This window comes from Eptesicus fuscus, chromosome 1, assembly GCF_027574615.1.
Source record: "Eptesicus fuscus isolate TK198812 chromosome 1, DD_ASM_mEF_20220401, whole genome shotgun sequence".
In the NCBI taxonomy this organism is placed as follows: domain Eukaryota; kingdom Metazoa; phylum Chordata; class Mammalia; order Chiroptera; family Vespertilionidae; genus Eptesicus; species Eptesicus fuscus.
Genome location: NC_072473.1, coordinates 43664456 through 43671758, shown reverse-complemented (window position 1 = coordinate 43671758; position 7303 = coordinate 43664456). Strand labels below are relative to the sequence as shown.

The 7303-nt window shown below is 42.3% G+C and overlaps 1 pseudogene; it reads left to right on the top strand.

The window, feature by feature from the left end:
- Positions 1-398: 398 nt before the first annotated feature.
- Positions 399-1561, top strand: LOC103302447 (transcription factor E2F6-like; annotated as a pseudogene).
- Positions 1562-7303: the final 5742 nt, after the last annotated feature.

The window sequence follows — 7303 nt, the reverse complement described above, 5'->3', positions numbered from 1 at the left end:
TCAGTGTAAGGGAGTAAAGAGTGACAGAAAAGACACAACAGTAAATAAATAATAGCCACCTGACGGGTCATAAATATCAAATGAAATAATCTACACAAAGTGCTCTGTAAGGTGCCTGGAAGACTAAAGGATTAAGAAATATTAAAGCACTGCACATGCAGGAAGATCATGGGAATGGTGTCTCCTGGAGGCTGTGTTATAACTCTCTGGGCTATGGTGCAATGGTGTGTTGGACCATTGCCCTGCCCAGCCAGGTGTACCTCTGAGCAAGCATTAGAGCCTAGTTATAGTTCATGTTTGGCTCCGGGAACCTGCGTGTTGGGGGTAGCATCTGACTCAACCAAGAGAAGGTGGGAGAGATCATGGGTGTGAGGCCCAGGGGCTGCCAGTTGGGTAGCATGAGTCAGCAGCAGCCGGCTAGAAAACTGACCAGCCTGCTGATGGACCAGCAGAGGAGATGGTACACCACCAGTGCTGAGACTCCATTAATGTGGAGTACCTACTGCCATAAAAAATAAGAATTAATTTTTATGTGTTTTTTTAAAGGATTAATGTAGAAGATACTGTGCAATATGTCACCATGAATAAAGCTCTAAAAGTGAAGAGACCTTGTTTTGATTTGTCACTGGTTTATTTAACTCAAAAATTTATGGATCTTGTCAGAAATGTTCCTGGGGGTATTTTTGATGTAAATAAGTTTGCAACAAAACTGGGAGTATGAAAATGAAGAGTGTATGAAATCACCAATGTCTTAAGTGGAATTGACCTGGGTGTTTTTTTTTAAATCTAAGAATCATATTTGATGGGATGGATAGGGTCTGATCTCAGCAATTCTGGAGCAATGCTCCAACAGAAAAAAACTGCTGGAGGAACTTTCCAACTTATCAGCAATGGAAGATGCTCTGGATAAGTTAATTAAATATTGTGCTCCACAGTTTTGTGTTAACAGATGACAAATAAAATAAAATACTAACATATATGACATATCAAGATATTCATAGCATTAAAGCCTTTCATGAACAGATTGTTATTGCAGTTAAAGTTCCAGCAGAAATCAGACTGGACATTCCCATTGCCAGAGAACACTCTATCACAGTATGAATAGGGAGCACCAAGGGGTCCATCGCTGCCTATCTGTGTGAAGTAGATCCAGATTGCTCAAGTAATAAGTGTATGAAGGTGTAGGAACTCTTCATCTAAAAAAAACACACCCAGAATACCCTGATAAAAAAGAAAATACTGGCTTTGGCTGGTTTTCATCAGTGCTTAGAGCCTCTGCACATACTGTAGGGTTGCAGGTTCTATTTCTGGTCAAGGGCACAAAAAAACTGGTTTGCAGGTTTAAACCCGTTCCCAATCAGAGTGCAAGTGGAAAGCAATCAATTAATGTGTCTCTCTCACATCAATGTCTTTCTCTCTCTCTCTCTCTCTCTCTCTCTCTCTCTCTCTCTCTCTCTCTCAAAAAAATCAATGGAAAAAATATCCTTGGGTGAGGATTAGCATAAAGAAAAAAGAAAATCTTCCACAGCAAAGCGAAGAATTGCTTGAAGTGAGCAACTGATAGGATTTGAGAATTTGTTTAGTCAGTATTTTTGGATCTTGTCAGAAATCCTTATCAATGACCTATACACCAAATTTGATTCTCAGAGCAATAAATGACCCATGAATTTCCCTGATTCTCAATAGCAGCATTAAGGTCAGTAGTTTTTTTAGCAATTCACTACTTACATTACTGGAGAGTTATGGTTTTCACATTAGAAAACAACTCTTTTTATAATTATTCACTGCTTTTTGTCAGTGAAATAGACATCATGCCTACTTAAATAACCTCATCACAAAGGGTATCATTAAAACAGATGGTCAATCAGTAGATGAATGGATAAAAAAGATGTGGGACATTTGCACAATGGAATACTAGAAGCTGAAAAAAAGAGGGATATCTTACCCTTTGGGACAGCATGCATGGACCTGGAGAATATCATGCTAAGTGAAATAAGCCAATCTGAGAAAGACAAATATCACATGATCTCCCTTATTTGTGGAATCTAATGAACATAATGAATTGACTAACAAAATAAGACCCGAAGCATGGAAGCATGGAACAGACTGACATACCTTGATGTGGAGATGGGGGAATTAGAATAGATAAACCAAAGAACTTGTGTACTTATATACATAGTCCATGGTATGTCCATGGGCAATAGGGTGGTGAAGACCTGGGGGTGGGGGCTGGGAATAGTGGGTTAAAGGAGGGGGAATGGGAGATATCTGTAATACCGTCATATCCTATATAATAAAAGCCTAGGTGGCGTCGCATGATGTTGTCGCAAGATGACCACCACAAGATGGCCGCTACAAGATGGCCACCACAAGATGGTCACCACAAGATAGCCGGCAGGGGAGAGCAGTTGGGGGTGAACAGGCCAGCAGGGGAGGGCAGTTGGGTGCCATCAGGCTGGCAGGGGAGGGCCTGAACCGGCAGTTGGATATCCCCCAAGGGGTCCCAGATTGGAGAGGGTGCAGGTCAGGCTGAGGGACAATCCCCACTCCCATACAGTCTGGGAGGCCTCAGGGGATGTCTGACTGTTGGTTTAGGCATGCTCCCTGTGGGCCTAAGATGTCAGTTGGACATTCTTAGCACTGCCATGGGGGTGGGAGAGGCTCTCACCACCGCTGCTGCTGCGCTCACCAGCCGTGAGATTGGCTCAGGACTTCTGGCGTTGAGCGCCTGCTCCCTGGTGGTCAGTGCACGTCATAGCAACCAGTCATTCCAACTTTGGGTCGATTTGCATATTACCCTTTTGTTATATAGGATATATATCAGGAACTAAAAAACAAACCAAAAAAAAAAAAAAAAAAACAACAGATGGACAGAGCTGAAATGGACAGTTCTTCATAGTCTCTGCTCCTTCCTTTAATGATCACAAAATAAATTGCCTTATTACAAAGTTCATGTCTGTAATTAGCTATTGTACATGGGATGGGAGTACACACGAATCTAAATGTGATGTATTTGTATATATCTGCATAACATTTAGATTACTTATAAAATATTTCTAAGGAAAATCTTCCCCATTGCATAATCCAAATAATGTATATATGAAAAGTAACAAATTCTCTAGTTTCTGTGATAATTATAACTTATTAGATTCCTCTAAATGAGGGTTAGAGGGGAATTATTTTCCAAACTTCTACATGTAGAAGTATCATAAATATGCTATACAATTAAAATTAATGGATTTAATTAAAGAATTTCGGTATGATTCTGAATGCTAGACCTGAATTTCAAACTACTTTCAGTTATTGTGTCTCAGCAGAAATGCCATCAAGTAGTGACTTAATTGATTGCAAGACAGTAATTTAATCATGGTAAAAAATGGAAACTATTTAAACCTTTTTTTAAAATTTCTTTATTGATTAAGGTATTACATATGTGTCCTCATCCCCCTATTTTAACCTTTTTGCCAGCAGATATTACAATATGTTTCTGTATGTAACCTTGCTCTTAAATCAAAGAAGTTTACTTATGATGAGTTAGTTGTACCCTGCCCCCTCTCCAGCTCTAGTCCCCCATTTCCAAGTCCCTAACTAATCCTATATCACTAGGAAAGTCATTTACCACTCTGAGCCTTGGTTTAATCAATATTTTAGTATTAGACAGTGAGCTCCTTGAAGGAATTTGTCTTAATCATTGTTGTGCTCATCGTCTTTGCCCCATGCCTGGCACATAAAAAGTGTTCAATATATGTTTAAATAAATAATACAAAAGTAGCTATCATTGCTATAGTTGTTATATGTATAGTTTGATTTTTAAAAATCTGAAGAGATACAAACATCAAGTCTAATAGTGCTCATGTTAAAATTAGGGAAGCTGAGGTTCAGGGAGACTTAACTTGGCCAACGTCTCAGATGAAGTAAATGCAGAACCAGGTCTGTCTCTGTGCTTCCTGACTTCCTCTTCAGTGCTCTTCTTGCTCAACAGGGAGCACACTGCAGGACTGGATGTCTTTGCCAGAAGAATGCTATATATGTTCCCCTGTATACTTATTTATCTTCAGATCTAAGAGGTTCTAACAAGAGGCACGAGGGTAGTTTTAAACATACAAATCCACCAGGCCAGTGGGAAACTGAGATCAATCTAATGGGGCATGGGCCTTCAGATCTTCATGATGTAGAGCAGGGATGTGGAACTTTTTTTATGCCAAGGGCCATTTAGGTATTTATAACATCATTCATAGGCCATACAAAATTATCAACTTAAAAATTAGCCTGCTATATTTGGTCAAACATTTAATTAATTCACCCATAATGCCTTTGCAGGGCCAGACCAAATAATTTTCTGGGTCTTATATGGCCCATGGGCCAGATGTTCCTTATCCCTGATGTAGAGGAAAAAGTGTGTGTGTGTGTGTGTGTGTGTGTGTGTGTGTGTGTGTGTGTAGATATATGGTGGTAGTGGTGTAGGGTATTGGTTGGAAATTACAAAGTTCAGAGTTCCTTGAGTGAGGACTCAAGAAGAAAGAATGACTAGAAGATCCAGAGAGGTGGACTGAAAGACGTAACCAAAAAGCAAGGGACAACTAGGCAAAGGTGATTGAATCTGGGAATCAGAGTGGTTTGACAGAATTCCATGTGATAATGTCAAGGCTTAAAATTCTGGAGCCTCCTCTTAGCCCTTGCAGATCCCTCAATCATCCTACCTAATAATAGACAAATATGCAAATTGACCTGCCTTTGCTATGCCCAAGCCACACCCACCAGCCAAGCCAAGCCTACCAACCAATCAGGATGAGTATGCAAATTACCCCAACAAAGATGGCGGATAATTTGCATATCAAGACAGCATAGAAAGAAGCCAGGAGCTGCAGAAGGGAGCAAAGCTTTGGAGAAGCAAGCAAGCCAGGGGGAGGAGAAGGGAGGAGCAGAGGCGGGGCTGGGGGAGAAGGGAAAAGCAGGCGGGCTGGCAGAGAAGGCTGGCCAGGGGACAAGGGAGGAGAGCAGGCAGGGCGGGGTAGAGTGCAGCAGGAAACCCTATTGCAGGATTTTTCCTGCAACGGGAACGCTAGTGTGTATATAATCACCTCTTGGCAAGCATATGGAGGAGATAATGTTTCCTTGTGGAGTCTTATTCCACCATGTTGCAAAGCTCACCCATCCTCCAATCAAGATGTCTGTTATTCCTCTAATTAAAAAGAAAGGTGAGATTATATGTTACTTAGAAGTCAGTATGAATTTGTTGAATGAATTTCTCCTTTGGAAATGTTTTATTTCCGAAGTTTAGTAGACTGTGGGCAGTGCCAAACCTAGATGTAGAGTGCTGGTGGACTTATAGTAACCCTGGAGCCTATAGAGAAGCAATTAAGCTTCCTGGGAGGCTTAATGTCATTCTCTTGCAGTCAGGGATCTGTATCAATGGAAAGTCATTGAAAAATTCAACCTAATAGACTTAATTTTTCCTTAAAAATAAATAAAAGATCCCTTATGAGCACTAATAGGAACCCTTCCCGCCAAAGAGATGGAGCTGTAAGAGAAAGTGGTTCATAAAGGTTATTATGCTAAGTGAAATAATTTAGTCAGGGAAAGACAAATATGATTTCACTTATTTGTGGAATCTAAAGAACAAAGTAATCAAACAAAATAGACTCATAGTTATAGAGAACAAACTAACAAACTGATGGCTGCCAGAAGAGAGGAAGGTTGAGGGATTGGGTGAAAAAAGGGATTTAAAAGCAAAAATATGCTAACTGAAGGCCCCGCCCTCAAAGATTGAGGCACCCAGCCAAAACCGGTTTGGCTCAGTGGATAGAGCATCGGCCTGCGGACTGAAAGGTACCAGGATCGATTCTGGTCAAGGGCATGTACCTTGGTTGTGGGCACATCCCCAGTGGGGGTTGTGCAAGAGGCAGCTGATCGATGTTTCTCTATCATCGATGTTTCTAACTCTCTATCCCTCTCTCTTCCTCTCTGTGAAAAATCAATAAAATATATTTAAAAAAAAAAGATGGAGGCACCCACAGCCAATAAGGAGAGAATATGCTAATTGACTGCCCTGTCCTCAAAGATGGCGGCAGCCAATAAGAAGGGAATATGCTAATTGATTGCCCCGCCCTCAAAGATGGTGGCACCCACAGCCACAAGATGGTGGCGCCCAGTCCCTTCAGCCCCACTGGGGCAGCAGAAGCTCAGCAAAGCCAGGCCCGCCCCAGGCAGGCCTGGCCGCTCCACACACCTGCCTCCAGAGTCCCCAGTCCCCTCAAGAACCCAGGGTTGGCCCGAGGCACAGGCAAGCCTTGATGGTGACTGCCCAACTGTCCAGGGCCACCCGAGGCTCAGGTAACCAGGGCCAGCCAAGGCTTGTGCTGCCAGCAGTGGCAGCAGCAGAGGTGTGATGGGGCATTGCCTTCCCCTGATTGCGGGTTGCCTCCCACCCTTGAAGGCTCCCGGACTGTGAGAAGGGGCAGACTGGGCTGAGGAACGCCCCCTCCAGTGCATGAATTTTCATGCACTGGGCCTCTACTAATGTAATAACTACATATGGTGTGAAGTGGGTACTGGGAATATCAGGGGAGCACTTTTAAAACATATGACTGTCTAATTATTATGCTGTACACCTGAAAATAATACAAAATAATATTGAATATAAACTGTACACTGAGTGACCAGATTATTATTATCTCTGAACATGTAATAATCTGGCCACTCAGTGTATATCCTATATAATAAAAGGCTAATATGCAAATTGTCCCCTTGACCAGGAGTTTGACCAGCATGCAGGCCGGTCAACTGCCCATGTCCCCTCCCCCTGGCCAAGCTGGCCCGACCCCACCCATGTACGAATTCATGCACTGGGCCTCTAATATATATATATATGCACACACACACTCTGAGTGGCCAGATTATTATGCGTTCAGAGATCATAATAATCTGGCCACTCAGTGTATTAGGTATGGGGGGGTATGTTTCTCCATAATATTCTTATCTAGCTGAGCAAGCAGGAGTTAACAGCATGATGCTGAATATTACACCAGCCAGCAAAGTTGATCTCTTTTCCTTAGGCCCACCAGAAAGGTAAATACCCCCAAGCTAGAGGAAGCAAACTCATCCCAAAGGTCACCCCCAATATCTAAGTTTTGTGGAGGAAACCCAGAATAAACACATCATGTGAGCTTTAAGATCAGAGAGCCCTATTGGCTCCAGAGAAGTCAAGTCACTAACCTAGCAGGGAGAGAAATTGCTTCACTCACCATCAAACCTCCAACCCCAGGCAAGGAAGGGAGGGGAATGCTCATATGACTTGTGCTGA